Source organism: Rhinopithecus roxellana, chromosome 14 (genome assembly GCF_007565055.1).
Source record: "Rhinopithecus roxellana isolate Shanxi Qingling chromosome 14, ASM756505v1, whole genome shotgun sequence".
In the NCBI taxonomy this organism is placed as follows: domain Eukaryota; kingdom Metazoa; phylum Chordata; class Mammalia; order Primates; family Cercopithecidae; genus Rhinopithecus; species Rhinopithecus roxellana.
In genome coordinates this window covers 45,861,828-45,877,480 of record NC_044562.1, presented here as the reverse complement: position 1 = coordinate 45,877,480, position 15,653 = coordinate 45,861,828, and the positions used below count along the sequence as shown (strand labels likewise).

Below are 15,653 nucleotides of genomic sequence, written 5' to 3'. Positions count from 1 at the left end.
CATGCTATAAATTTGTTTTAAAATCTTGTTCCATTTAGTTTTATTGTTTTTAAAAACTTGGTTCTGACACTCTTGAGATTTTTATACCTCTGAGCCATTTCACAAAGCAGATCATATCAAAAGTCAGGTTATAAAAATTACAAAGCAATAGCAAGTTTGAAGACTTTAAACAGTGGGAGAAAATATAAAAATGAGTAATCTTTAGTACTGTATGTAACGATTGGAAAAAGACAGTTATGAGGACTCATCTGTCTTCATTTATCCATTCAAGATGGATGTGCTTTGTAGCCATGTCTTGAAGCCTTATCTTGTAGCCTTATCTTTGTAGCCATATCTTGTAGCCTTATCTCTTTAGGATCTTCCAAATCTCATGGATAGGAAAGATAGATCTCTAAAGAGGCTATGATATGCCTTTAGGAAACTGAGGATGAGGCCGGAGTAGTAAATAATTCCTACTTAGAAGGAGGATATAGGGTCTCATCTCTGAGAACATGGGAGTTAGTTATGTAAAAGTTCAGATGATTTTCAACATTGTGTATGGCAAGGAATAATATTTTAAAAAGACCTTCTTACAGGTACTAGAGGCAAATGAATGAGAAATAAATACATGCTATGGGATTTTCCATTATTTCACAGGATGGAAATTTTGATCTCTGTAGCCTGATTTTTCTTTGGCCCTGAACTTGTTCAAGTTGAATTGTGAGTTCTGAACACTGAAATAGTTGTTCTCAAACTAGGATCAGCCAACCGTAGTGGTATGTTGATGTATTCTTGGGAGTTGAGAGTTCTTTATTATAATCTTTTAATATTATGGCTAAAAAATCCAAAATATCTATCTGTAAATATATAATGTAAGCATGGATTTGTTCATCTCATCAACCACCTTATTCCTAAATACTGGACTACCATTTGTTTTATTTTTATAATCACATTGATACCAAGTGATCATCTAAATGACATTATTTAATTTTTAATGATTGTTCATAAATTCAATGCTTAAGAGTTATTTACAGAAAAAACAACTAGCATTTGTCCTCAGATTATTAATATAATTATTTTTATGTGTGCTTGACTGTTGTGATAAAGGGAAAAACAGTTAAAAGAGGACCCTGGCCAAATTGTTAAGAGGACTAATTTCTGATATTAGCTTTAGTACCTCCAAACTATGAGATTTGGGGAAAGTCACTCAAGAGCCCTAGACTTCAATTACCTTGTATTTAAAATAACAGAGTTCAGCTGGAACTAGTTAATCTGTAAACAAATAGTTTCTATTTAAAAAATTGTGAAGTGATGCCTTTTTAAATGGAAAAAGCATTAGGGAGAAGAAAACTGATTCAGTTACAGGGTCTTTGGGGGAAAATTTCTAGCACCACCCTCTCTCCTAATAACAGTAAAACATGGTAGGATACAAGAACCAAATATTTATTGAGTATTTTCTCTGTGCCTATCACGACTCTATTTTAACTCCTGTAAATGTGACTGTGACTCCGTGAGCTAGATTATATAATTCCTGTTGGCAGTTATAACTGATAGGCGCAGAAAGCCTAAGGATGGAGTTTGGAATGTAATCTGGTCTGTCTGACTCTAAGCCCTGGATCCATTGTAATACATTATAACTGCTAGCTTTGCAAAATGCCTTTTTCCTTTTCTCATCTATTTTCACACTCAAACTAAAATTTAGTAAACTAAATTCTGAGCAGCACCAAGAATTTTAGTAAAGGTCCTCTCATCCTTTAAGAACTTCTTATACGAGGATACTCCTCTTCGCCCGCTTTCCCATACAGAACTCTATTAAAGGTCAATAAGAAAGGGCTGTTGTTTTTTCCCTCAAATCCTGTACAGAAGTCCTTAATTCCGGGAAAAGCATCTGAATGGAGCAAATTAGTATGGTCTGGGAGTCAAGGCAATTTTCACGTGTGTGTATGTGAGTGTCTGTGTGTGTCTGTTTTAAGGCATAACAAAGTCCAGAGATTAAGGCCGAGTTAAAAAACAAACGAGGACAAACCAGTCTGCTGAGGTGCGGCCAGAGCAGCAGCAACTGTCTGCTTTCTTGATAAAGGCTGTGAAGACGGCACGTTTTACTCTTATTCGTGTATTTCTTTTGACACGTTCCCCCTCTATGAAGCCTCAGAGGTGTTTTAAAATTGTGTTAGGAAACACACAGAGATAAGAAAAGGCAAATGGTCCTCTTCTAGTGTCTCAGGGACGAGGCTGGAAAGGAATGGCCGCGCGAGTGGGGTGGGAGCGGGAGCCTGTGGTTTTGCTTCTGTCCGGGCTAAAGGCTGAGTAAGGTAGGGCCCCTCCTTCTGCAGATGGGTTTCTCCCTCATTCCACCCTCTACCCACCTCCAGTTCCGCGTGCACGCGCGGGATAGCCCAGTGGGCCCACAGATAACGACCATCGGAGATTAATGCAGGAAAGTCAGCGAGCTCGAACACAGGCGTCCCGTGTGGAAGTGTCCAAGGAGACCGCCAGAAGTGCGCAAGCCGGAGTCTGTGAGACTTTCCTTCTCACCGAGAGGGGGAGCCCCGCGTTCCCGGTCGGGAGCGACCCGGAGTCCCCAGCCCCGCGTCCCAGCTGCCGCCAGAGCCAGTTTTGGATTCAGCGGATTAGGAAGAGGAGGAAGGGGGGAGAGCGTGCGAAGAGGGAGGGGACCGAAGCTAGAGGGTCCCGAGTCCAGCGCCGTGTTGACGTAGAGAAACTTTCCCTCTCGGCCTCGGAGACGGCGCCCCGGCTGTGCTGGAGCGGAGATCGCCAGGCTCGGAGGATCCGGCAGCTCTTCACGCCCCTGCCCGAAGCCTGACCTGACTGCATCTCTCAGTGAGGTACGGAGATTTATCTGGGCTCTTCCCTGGCTGCGAGCCCCGGCTCCCTCCAGGTAGCGTGGAATCGCTTAGAGACTGATACCCTGAGGGGCAGCGGGGGTGGACAGCTCCGGCCACCAGTGCCCGGGAAGGAGGGCGCGGGGCTGCCCGTAGCCGCTGCCCGGCAGGTTGTGAAAAATTAGGACAGCTAACGGCTCAGGGAGTAGTCCAGCACGAAAGGAGGCTAAGACCTGTTGACGCCTGCTATGGCAGCGCTTGAGGAATGACGGGGGGAGTCCAGCGAGGTCGGGGACGCAGCAGTCTCCGGGCTCCAGAAGCCTCCTCAGCCTTTTGTGGTAACTTTGGTCCGGTGGCGGGGGGCCGGTGGGCAGGAGCTGCAGGGAGGCGGTGGGGCAACCGTTGATCAGTCCGGCTGAGGGTGCGTATATCAGACTGGGCTGAGCAGGCAAGTCATCGTCGGGTCACAGCCAGGCGACCCAAGAGCGAACTTCCAGGGCAGCCTCCCTTTTGTTGGTGCAGGGAGAGAATGTGGGCATGGGGGCGGGGAGGCGCGAAGCTCTAAGGCCGGGCCGCGGATACTTTAAAGCCCAGAGCTGGGAGGGCCCAAAAGGAAGGGGCGGCGTCCACATGGTTACCCTTTTGCTGCGCGGGTCAAGTAGCTGCTTCTGGAGGGCGCAAGGCTTGGCGGGGGTGATGAACCCTTGGGTTCTCGCTCCGACTGCTAAATTCGCTTGGCAGGTCCAGCTTCTCGTGGCCTCACTCACTACACGGATCAGAATCGGGAGCAGTCAGTTCTTTCTATTCTGCAGCTCCTGCGGCTGCCGCGCTGACTTCCCTGTGTGCGGGAGGGAACTCTGGGCAGGCTGGTTTTCTTGGAATGTGTTTACGATGTTGAATGGGACTTGAACAGGAAGCTGGACGCTGCAGCTGGAACTAGCGTGCCAAGGTAGAGTAAGGAAGACTTAGCTGGTGTTGGGCTTGGCGGGTCCACTTGGTACGTTGGGCAAACTCCAAGTAAGTGAGGACTGGCAGTCAAGGTACCCCTCCCTGGGTCCTAGTATTGTTTCCCAGCTGAGCTCGCTTTACTCTCATTTGCAATCAGACATTTTACATGCACTATTTCAGTCTGCAAGTTTGACAAAATATAATGCAATTTGGAAGGATTTAATAAATTTATTTTGTGCCTGCTTTTAAAATATGTTACACCAACATTTGAGAATAAAAAGTTACGGAGAATGTTCAAGTCTTGACTCAATTCTAGGACTAGCAGGAGACCACAATACTGATGATTTTGTGTCTGTAGTACAAAATGGGTGATTAGGTGCTTAAAGAAAGGGAGATTATTAGACAGAGTGAATTTGAGGAAGTAGAAAACTTTGAGAGGAATTGGAAATTCTTCAGATTTGCAAATTACTCCCTTTCTCTCTCAGTCTTTCCCTTTTCCCCTCATGTGAACAAGTAGCCTTGCTGGAAAACCCACAAAGTGGGAGAGTGCAGTCCCTGGTGACTGCAAGCTTTGCTGGAAACAGCAAACAGGCTAAGGTACTGCCCCACTGCATAATTAAAGGTCTCCTTGAGCTGTCCAGGAGTGTTTTCCAAGTTTTTACGACTGACAAGGAAAAAAAAGAGAGGAACCTGGCCGGCAGCCAAACTAGACTGAGCTCAGTAGCCAGGCATGAAAGAGACTGGGGAAGTTGCAGGGGACAATTGGAAAGGGGCTGTCGGTTGTACTTGGGGTTTCAACAAGAGGTTTCTTTTGCAATGAGAATTTTTAGGTGGCTAAGATCAGTCTTTTTGGCAAAACAATAAACTAAACATAGAGTGCAGTTGGATATGACTGGGGAAATTACAAAAAGGACTCCAGGAGCAAAGTCTGAACTTTCCTTATCAGTCTTGCAGTGGAATAGCTGGGGGCCCGATGCTGTTTGTGCTGATCATACTTTGCAAATGCCCACACTTTGTTGCTATTTGTCTCCTTGGACTGGATTTGCTGCAACTTCAATTCCTTGACTTTGGCCTTACTTTGTTTTCATAGCAGCAAGAATTGAAGACTTAGGGGTTTGAGCTGACGGTTTTCTACCTAAATTGAATAATTCAATTAGATATTCTCAACTAGCATGGATTTGAGTCATGGAATTAAAGTAGAAAACGTATCCAGCATGACTTCTTTGTGCTTGTCAAAAGTGATCCTGATAAACAGATCTTGCTGTTTCATGTGAAGAAGTAGAAGGTGAGATGGTCTCAGTATTTCACACATTTGCCCTTTACTGCTTCCTAATTCCAAACCAGCCAGAAACTCAAAACCTTCTCAGACTCTTCTTTATGTATTAAAGTTATGTTTCATCTCTTTTTCTTTTTCTTCAGAGAAGTGGGTTGTAGGTTTACTATTGTGGGCTTAGGCTTTAAATGGTTGAAAACAAACAAATAAACTCATGTGTTTTATATTTCCTCTGTATTTAAGAGTTTGAGATTGTGAATATTAGCCTGCTGTCTGAGACTCACTTTGTGAATCACCCTCAACCAAATGTTTTCCCTGACTATGATTTCAGTTTTTCCACTTGCAAGTAAAGAAACTTTCCTTTACATAATTACAAGATTATTGTGAGAATTAAAGAGATGAAATAATGTTAATAGGCTTTTTGACATAAAGGTCATAGGATTTCTGACTCAGCTGACTCAGTTGAGTTTATGGGGATAAAATAGGAATACTTCTGTGTTGAATACCCATGTAATAATGACATATCTGGATCTAATTTATAAAAATTACCACTTTTACATTTTAATCATAGCTTTAATTTAATCATAAATTTTAATTTTTGAGGATATAGGGGAGATTTTGTTATGATTAAGGCTGAGTCATTTTCTCAAACAGAAAAGAACAATTAACACATTCATTTATTTTTATTTCAGTTTATATTTATACACAAGACCAGTTATTTTTAAATTGCAGCTTAATTTTACCTTTATGAGAAATTACCAAGTATATTCACAGAACATGGCTCTCTTCTCAGAAATAATACTTGAGAGGCTGAAATATATTTATGACATACAGACAGACTTTCTTTTCTCAATGGCCACAATAATTTTCTTAAGAATTTGGAGGATAGATTTTGGAGCTATTCATTAATAAATCCAGCCAATGTTTGTTGTATGCATATCATGCATCATCAGGCCTTTATTCCAGTCAGCACCGAACTTCTCAGCTCTGATTTCTGTGCATGTTATTTTACTTCTTAAACATTTTACCAACATATCATTTATTATCTGTATTTCTGTCTATAATTTATGAACCTGTTCATTGTTGATTCATTATGATAATTGTGAAATATTTACTTTTTAGTGTGACATGTCAATTAGTAAAATATACTACCTATTTTTATGGTTCATTGTATTGTGCTACAGTCATGGATGTTTAACTTAACTCTTTTTCGGGTGAACAGATCAATTTATTAGAGAAAACAGAATAAGTATAGATGAATTGTTTAAAGGATAGTCTTTTGCTAAAATACCTAGTCATAGCTGTTATTTTTAGGCTTTATATTATCATTAATAGTGAATCTGTAAAAAGCATTAGTATATGGGATATAGTAGTTGGGTTGAATTTATACTCAAACATACACTATGGGTATCCTTGAACTGTTCAAGGATATATTAGGGTAATTTTAATATAAAATGTCAAATTTTACCTTTCATTTTAAATTAGAAATTCTTAAAATTCTTATCTCCATTGATGAATGGTAGGTGATTTAAATTTTACTTAGCAAAGTGATGTTTTTGTGATTCAATCCGCGATATTGCAATTTGTTTTCTAAAACCGCTAAAGGATAAAAAAAAGTTATTTTATTTCAATATGATAATGAATTCAAAGATAGTTACAGAAGCTAACTGCATAACTGCTATGAGCCGTGGTCCTTAAACATATTAGAGGCTGGCGGATCTAATAGTGTTTGCCTTAATGCATTTAGAGATCAGGAAACTTAAACTTTTTTCTATAGGAGTCTAAAATATACTCAGATTGGAAGAGGAAAAAATGGTATAAACTTTGAACAGAGAAATCACTTCACTTTCAAACACTGGGGATATGAAATTGAAATCAGGCCTTTGTTTTTAAAAAGAATGGCTAAAAGTCATTGTTCCAGAGTAAGACTTAGAAAACAATGCTTATACTGTTTTCAGGCCCTGTTATTTGCTAGTTTTTTGTTTGTTTTATGCTTAAGAAATGTTTTCAGCCACTCTAATGATGCTTACCATGCATGATTAATTGTCATCAGAGGACAGTAAATTGACTCTAATATTGTGTGGGACAATAAGTGTCAATTTTCTGTTTACATTGAAATGGTATAGTTATGGTGAATTTGAATTTAGTTTTATCTTTCAATATTGTATACTTAAGAATAGCTTTGAAAAGGCTGCCCTAATTTGCACACATAATATGAATAAGTAACTTAACTTTTATAGAAATTGTGATTTTCAGTATATTTTGTGCTAAATTGTAAAGATTAATATGGCTTTTTAAAGGAAGTTTTGAATAACCTTGTATGTATTTTCTAGGATGCAACTAAGAGAGTGCATCTAGATTTCAATACCTGCCTTTATTTCATGTTTGTTTTTTTTTTTTGCTATTAACATTATATAAATATACCTATACATCAGATGTATCACATGCCTCCTGATGAAGAAGTTCAGAATAGACCTTAGAAACTTCCATGTTTTGGGGGACTACTTTCTCTCTGTCTCTCCCTTTGTCTCTGTCGTTCTCTCTCTGTCTCCATTTCTTTCTCTCTTTCTATGTGTGCATACTTATGATACATATATATTCTTTGATGTTTCTCTATTAGTGCTATAGTTTTTCTGTAGGGAAAAATAGCTTCAATTAATTGATATTTTTGAGCCCAATTTTAACAACTAATTAAAAATGTTTCCCACATAAATATTGCTAGAAATCCTAGAAATCCTTTTTTTTTCTTCCTTTTTTCCAAATTCTAGAAGTGTTTTTAGACTTCTATTTATATCTGAAAGAAGAGAAAAATAGTTGGCAAGATCTTCTACCTACATTCTTGGTTGTTGTCTCCAATGATGGCATACTCATGGAAGCCTTTTCTACTCTTCTTAAGTAGAACACAAGCATATGTGCAGTTAATTACTGTAAGAGGGTAAATTCACTATTTAGAAGTTAGATACTACTGATAAGTTTAGAAGGTATTGTGAAGTGAGAATTTTATACAAATGTGGTGTTTTCCTGGTATGGTACAGCTTTTTCTTAATATTAGATGTTACAATTGATGCATTTCTTGAAACTTCATCCACCAGTCCTCCAGGAACATCAAGGATCTTAAACTTTGCCAGAGCTACAAAGGCTGTAGCTTGAAGACTGTGGGCTTAGTCTCCAGTCTCCTCTTTTACAGAAATAAAGACAATCGTTTAACAGCATATGTAATCTACTGACTGAATCATTAATGATTTGCCTGTTTATAGCTGTATAATATTTCATGAGATGATAACTATTGTTCTCATTTGATTTATATTTAAATGAGATAATATCAATTTTAAATATAATTTTAGCAAAAATCAAACAGAACATTTGTAGTATGGTAGCAAACATGCAAATTTGGGGTAAAACATTGAAGTAAGAGAATAAATGTGATTTTTCATGGCCATTTATAACCATCAAGAGATACCAAGTTTTAGGTAAAATTTTAATAGCAAGTAGGTTAATTTACCCAGATTTCAACCTCATGAGTTAAAACATAGTGTTATAAGTACTAATGAGAGTTTTGTTTAAGAAACAGAGTATTTTGTGAAGTGTCTTTAAAGGTCAAAGTATGTGTTATGCTCTTTAATTTATTTTATTTTTGTCTACTTTGAGGAGCTGTGTAGTAATAAAGGACTTTGGTTGATGATCAAACTCTCCTTTTACTCCTTGGTGATGTGTGTTATTATAGTCATAAAGATGTCCAATAACGTAAATATTGAACTTTACTGGTAGTGCAAATAAATTCAGAGAAAGTTTGACTGATTAGAAAGAACAATTGCATAACTGAATTAATTTCGCAGCAATTTATTTCTATGCTGAATATGTTAATTAAATATAATTAGAGAGTGTTTATGGATTGTAGTCTCTCAGAATATTGTTTGAGAGAATTTTTAAGGAGTCACATTTGAGTAAACAAATTTTATTTGAAATTATATAAATGCAATCTGAAATGGCAAAAGTCTGCTGGTATTTTGGATTTATAAAATAGCATGGTTTTAGAATAACAATGGCTATTGCTTTAAATTTTTATGAATTCTTTTTTCTGTTTTAATGCATCACCATTACTGGATATATAGGAGAAAAACCTTTAAACTTCTTAACATTAAATCAGTAAGATATCTCATATTGCTAATGTCTTTAATCATTTTAAAGGAAGAACTACTAAATTTGTAAAGTCTAAGTTATCATAGGTTTAGTTGATTACATTCATGATCAATTTGGAAGAATAAAATTTTCTAGAGTAGCACAGATAAGGTTTTAGAAAACAACATTTTAGACTTGATGTTGTTGGAAGTAAATGCTCAGTGCTGCCAAGTGAATATAGCACTCAGGCAAAAGTTTTCTCAGCAAGGCAATTTACTTCTATAGAAGGGTGCCTCTCGCGGTTGGAGCAATGGCGAGAGCACACCAGACAAGGGAGGAGAAAGGGATCTTACTATTAATGCAGCTAATCCCTACTGCTGTGACTTTCACCTATTGGCTAGGGTTGGACTGCACAGTCTAAGATAATTCTGACTGACTATTTTAAAGAGAGCAGGGGTATGAGCCGGAGTGGCAGGGTGAGTAGTTTTGTGGGAAGGATGGTTACAGAGCAGGTGACTAAGGATGACTAAGGACAGAGCAGGTGACTAAGGACGAAGCAGGTGACTAAGGATGACTGAGGACAGAGCAGGTGACCAAGGATGACTAAGGCCAGAGCAAGTGACTAAGGACAGAGCAGGTGACTAAGGACAGAGCAGGCGACTAAGTACAGAGCAGGTGATAGAGGATAGGAGGGGGTTGTTTACTGAAACTAGGGACAAGGAAATGTAAAGAACGAGGAATTTAAATTTTTAAATGGAGAACAAAGAACAGGGAAACGCAACATGCTGACATATTGGTTCTTTGAAGAGGAGTTTACTGTATCTTACAATGTAATGAATCTTTCTTTGAGATTTGCTTATTCAATGAGATTTCATCTTTATTCAATGATTTTCTGTTCACTTATATACATTTGACATCTTTCCCCCCTTCTCATTTTGGGAAATATAACTGTGTTTAAACTGTGAATCTGTAAATGAAGAGATTCTGATATGATACAGTTGAAAAATATTTATCAAATAACACTTGTTCTTTTTGTAGTTGTGTGATTAGTAGGTGATAGAGATCTCCTCTTATTAACTTAAATAGAACTTGGTATTTCTATATAATTCTGAGGTACAGTGGAGAGGATGTTGAGGAAGGAGGGGTGGGGAAGGAGGGTATTCACAGGGTGAAGGGAAGCAGTGTATGGAAAGAATGTGTGGAGGTGATTCTTACACCCAGTCACAGAGGATGAGGATGAGTTGGGCAGGCATTGAAAAGGGACAGTTTCAGTCAGAGCAGGTGGGAAAGGCAAGAAGGCATGAAGCCATGAATATGGTTTAGGAGAGCAACTTGTGGATTTTACAATTATAGAGATGTTCCTCCTTTATGTTTCCATGTTCATGAATAACCATTAGTAATTACATAAATGAGTTTTAGCTAGATTATTAGTTTTAGCTGAATAATTTTAGCTGGATTATCTTGCAAAACAGCCATCTTGTTTTTCTTTCTTTTTCCATTTCTCCAGACCTGATCAGCATGTAATTGGAATCACAAGGAGTAGGTTGTGCTCTCGATTTCATATTTATATTTAATTTCAGAACATGCAAATTAAAAAAAATAGTTTATCTTTTTCACAGCATTAACTATATTGGGAGGAGTTATGATTTGACTGTGCATCTTGTCTTATATATGTTTATTTTTCATATATAAAGAACAGATATGTTAAATAGTTATCTCCCACTTGGTAATAAGTAATGGTGCCAGTATTAACAATTTTCATGAATAATATTGAAAAAAATATTTTTTTCCTGAACATATGGAAACTTGATAGTTTTTCTATGCATCATTGACTTATTTAAGATTATATATTCGGTTATATGGTGTGGATTACTTACTGACCATTGCTGATAAAAAATGTAAATGTTTGCTAAGAAGTTTGGAAAACAAATTTAGAATATATACAAGTATAACAAATTACTATCTTATGAAGGGGACCTATAATTAAAACATATATGACATAATTTAGTTCCCTATATTCCCTTTTTTTTGCTTGGCTTGACCATTCTGTGAGATACATGTATTTTAAAATTAGTTTCTTATTGATGTTTGATTTATTTGAAACTAATGATTCGACTTTATTTTTGAAATATATGACAAGAGCAGCCTCTTTAAACGTGTTAATCTGAAATAGTTAATATATAGAGCTTCACATTTATAAATCAGTTTAGTAGGTCTGAACCACCTTGAAGTTCCAGGGATGGGTCTAAGGTAATAGTTTTGTACTTGAAAATTGACAATACCGTCAAGGTCACGATAAGAAATAATGGTCTTTCAGTCTCTTTCTGGCTTTTGACTTCACTTTGTGTTTTCTGTAATGGTAAGCATGAAGCACCACTGACACTTATTTGCTTCCCTGTCCTGTTGAATGTCCAGGTTCCTGTTTGTTTATTTGCTTATTCATTTATTTATTTATTTTAGAGACAGGGTCTCACTTTGTCACCCAGCCCGGAGTGCACTGGTGCAATCATAGCTCATTGCAGCCTCAAACTCCTGGACTCAAGTGATCCTCCCACTTCAGCCTCCCAAGTAGCTGGAACTATAGGTGCATGCCACCATGCATGGCTAATTTTTAAACTTTTACAATTTCTTATAGAGACAGGTTCTCACCGTGTTGCCCAGGCTGGTCTAGAACTCCTGGGCTTAAACAATCCTCTGGCTTTGACCTGTCAATGTGCTAGGATTACAGGTGTGAGCACTGTACCTGGCTCCAAGTTCCCTTTTAATGACACTTAATGACATTGGATTAAACCAGGTGTGATTTTGTACCTGAAGTTAACTTTTCTTTCCATTTCTTGCATATCCATTTGCAAGACGCATGTTTTCACTTTTGAGAGCTATGTCACCTTCCTTGTACTGTGGCATACATTATTGATAGTCCACTGAAATCTTTCCTTATTATTCTTTTCCCTGGTGTTATTCAAATGTACAGTCTTTCCCACATAACTCAGGGGAAATCAATCCGACTCCTAATTCAAGGGAATTTTAGATTAGGTTCAGCTAAAAATCTTGATGTTTCTATGCCCCTTGGAAATGGTTGTTCCTTGTCCCAGTTATAGTCATATATCACATGTCAGGTGAAATGGGAGGACTAAGGGGAAGTGGGTAGAAAAGATTTAGTTCCACTTAGCAAGGGAACATTGGATGAGAAAGCACATGTTGGCTTTTGATATTTGTCCTATCTGGAATACATGCTTCAAATTGCTACAGGGGTCATCTTTTGTCACGAGGAGATTCAGCTTGAGGGCAAAACAAATGCCTTAAAATGGCAGAAAAAAATATAAAAATCTTGGGTACTTGATGGAATCATTCGGTTCTTGACTCCCTACTATATTTCTGGATTTACTGCTGTGTGAGATAATGAATTTCTTTCTTTTCCAAACCAACTTGAATAAAATATTTGGCTACTTAAAATAGTATCCTAATTATAGCCATTATTAAATGGTATCTTAATTTTGTAAATAAAAGTTTTAAAAGTAGTACTTTAGATTATTGAAGAAACTTTATAGACTACTTGGGTTTTATAAATTTTAGATATGGTTAGTGCTGTTAGTCTATAAAAATTTATTATTCAAATCACCATGCATTAAGTTTTTAATACAGTAGATATGTCAATCATCTTATTAACTAAATTCATTTTTAAATAAATAAATTAAGCAGGAGGTAGAGACTAGCAAAACTAGGAATAATCTAACAGGCTCAGACAATAGAGAACTAAATTTTAAAATTTTTGAAATATAAATTTGTAATCTAATCCATTCACAAAATTATACCACTATTTATTGGCTGTGTGGTATCTTTAGTGTATTGGATACATTAAATATACATAAAGAAACATTAAAGCAATTTCAGTGCCTGGTCTGAGTAATTTAAAACTTATACTGTGATGTTAAGACTAATTTGTAACATTTAAATATAAAAGATAAAGCTGATAAAAGTAAAATTTAAAACAATGGTAAACTATAGTTCCACTCACAGAGGTAGAGAAAAATACAGACATATAGTAAACTTTTAAGTAAGAGCTAGTGACAAAGATTTTCTCCTTGACCAAATCCTAGTCAGGCTCTTGTGCATCCTCTTCTCAACCAGGTCTTGAATTTTGGGCTTCTGTGTTCTAATCTGCATTGCCAAATTTAGCAAGAATCCTGCTAAGTCACTTTGGCCATCCTCAATATTTGACAACTCTGTATCTAATCAGGATCCTCACCTTCTACCATTTCCCAGATGATATCTCATCACCCTAACCTTCATTCAGCAAGAATCCTAACTAGTAATTTTTCTTCCATTGTCTCACATCCTGTTATTTGGCCACAAATTTCTACCTTTTCTTGTAGCATTTGAAGTTGAGCCTAATTTTTCTTACTCACTGCAAAACCCCATTGTAGTGGTCCCAACACCTATTATGATGGTCCTGAATAAAATTTGCCTCCCTGTTCTTTAACAAGTCATGAATCATTTTTTTCAACACTAGTTTTATAAAACTCTAGTTCACTGGAACCAGTTAGCAATTTAATCTTTTTCTGCCACCAGGTTCTTGACCTGACCCAGCCTTTACAATGACTTAGCAGCATGCATATTGGTTTTTGTAATGTGCTCTAATCAAAGTAAGGAGATATATCTCTCTTTGTCTTTTTGCCCTGAAGGTGGTAGGAATAACCCAAATCTGAGAATTGACAAGAGCAGGGATGAAATATATTTTGGAGTATTATAGCTCGCTTTAGCTGAAATAGTTAACCAAGTAGTTTAAGCAGGAGGTGGAGGCAAGCAGAACCAGGACTAACCTAATCTGCTGAAAGAATAGGCAAAGTGTCATAATGGGCAGGTTTGCTGGGAATGAGTGATGTGAGAAATGAAAAGCCAGAGGTTGTGTAGGCAGTGCACTTAAAGAGAGTTGGCGAAACTGTAGGTGGGAATGTCACAGATGCTGAAAGCCTGCAGTAAAGCTGTGTGGCAACTGGGTCATTGGTCAAGACTGAGAAAGGCTAATGTATTAGAATTGTTTTCAGTGTGGATGTTAAAAGCATGGAGATTGGGTTGGAGAGAAACGTAGCCAATAACGGGCAACCTAAAGAAAGTGATAGAGACATTAGAGAAGCAGTTATTGATGGCAACATTTGAAGTAACAAGACCTCCTACATTACTGTGCTTGACTTGTGCATATTAGTTTTTTGCATAAGAATGCAATAAACATGCTTGAAATGCTTTCTTTATGAGATCATGACCTTCATTCATGGCAACTAAGGAAGTCACCACACTGGGGAAGCTAGGCAAGGGAGACCAGAGAATACAAAGTGCTGCAATTCTCAGTGGATTACTGTTCTTTTGGAAATGATTGCTTAGAGATTGTCCTGGGGCCCCCCTCTGCCCTTACAGAATAGGAGTACCCTCTGGTGACCTTTTCTTGTTTTAAAAGGGAGCCACATTCTTGTGGGTTTTTGAATGAGAATAAATGCTGCTTGGTATGGTAATTATCATAAAGGAACTCTGCTTACGGAAGAGTTTGGAAATTATAGTAGAAAATATAACTTGGCTCACAGCAGATATAAAATGAGGGAGAGAATGTATATCTAGATAATTCAATTTCCAACTCCCACTTGTGCTGAAATAATCAGATAAAGTAAAAATAGCACCCTTCCTTAATTTGTCTCTCTCTATTAAGATCTTCATAGCATCTGCACCCTTTCCCTAATCTCTTTTCTTATACCTATGAGTTGACACCAAAATGGATTTTTCGAACAAGAGAGTAAAGATAATAAGAATAGTATTTAGAGTGCTATGTCCTAAGCATCATGCTAAATGTTTTTTACAGTTTACAAATTATAAAGAAACTTGTCTGTCTCCATAGCCAGAAAGCAGTGGAACCAGGGCAATTGGTAGGATGGGAAGTAATGCGTCTCAACCACCATCCTAGCTGAAAAAGTATGCTGTTGAATGCCAACTGGACAATTAGGCCAGCTTTGGTAGTTCTCTTTACAAGTGAGAATGTAACACCTTTGAATTACCTGAATTCCTAGATTCCTGGCAGATGCTTGATTCCTTCTTTTTTGTCACTCTGATGGCACAATGAGCTACTCATTTCCTCCTCTTAGGCATAGCTACTTGTACCTCCTGTGTGATAAGACATTTGTTCATTTTATCCTCTTCAGTCAGATAAAGCATAAAAATTAATGCACTGTTGAAGGAAAAACTCTCAAACTATGTTTATCCTCTGCTCTCATACAACAACAATCAGCACAGAAGACTTCTGTGACAAAATATGTGGTTTTTTTTCCCCCATCAATAAACAGTGGACAGCAAATGAGTGTCCTCTAATTCAATTCTGACATTATCTATCTAGAGATAATGTCGGATCCCACACGTTGAGGGCTCATTTCCCAAGACTGCCCTTCATCCCCCTCCAACACTTGTTAGAAGTCCGGGCCTCTGAAACTTCTGACCGACTGACTTCAAGC

At 37.7% G+C, this 15,653-nt stretch overlaps 1 protein-coding gene across 6 annotated transcripts in view; it reads left to right on the top strand.

Moving 5' to 3' along the window:
- Positions 1-2,264: 2,264 nt before the first annotated feature.
- The window catches only part of GULP1 (GULP PTB domain containing engulfment adaptor 1), a 317,623-nt gene continuing 304,234 nt past the window's right edge, over positions 2,265-15,653 (top strand). For 2 of the 6 annotated variants that reach the window (XM_010370291.2, XM_010370289.2), the window contains exon 1: positions 2,265-2,825. The gene's annotated coding sequence lies outside the window, so the exon portion shown is untranslated. Of the gene's footprint in view, positions 2,826-3,414; positions 3,772-4,478; positions 5,056-15,653 lie in introns of those variants that run through there. The other 4 variants (XM_010370290.2, XM_030916889.1, XM_030916892.1 and 1 more) reach the window with 3 other exon arrangements.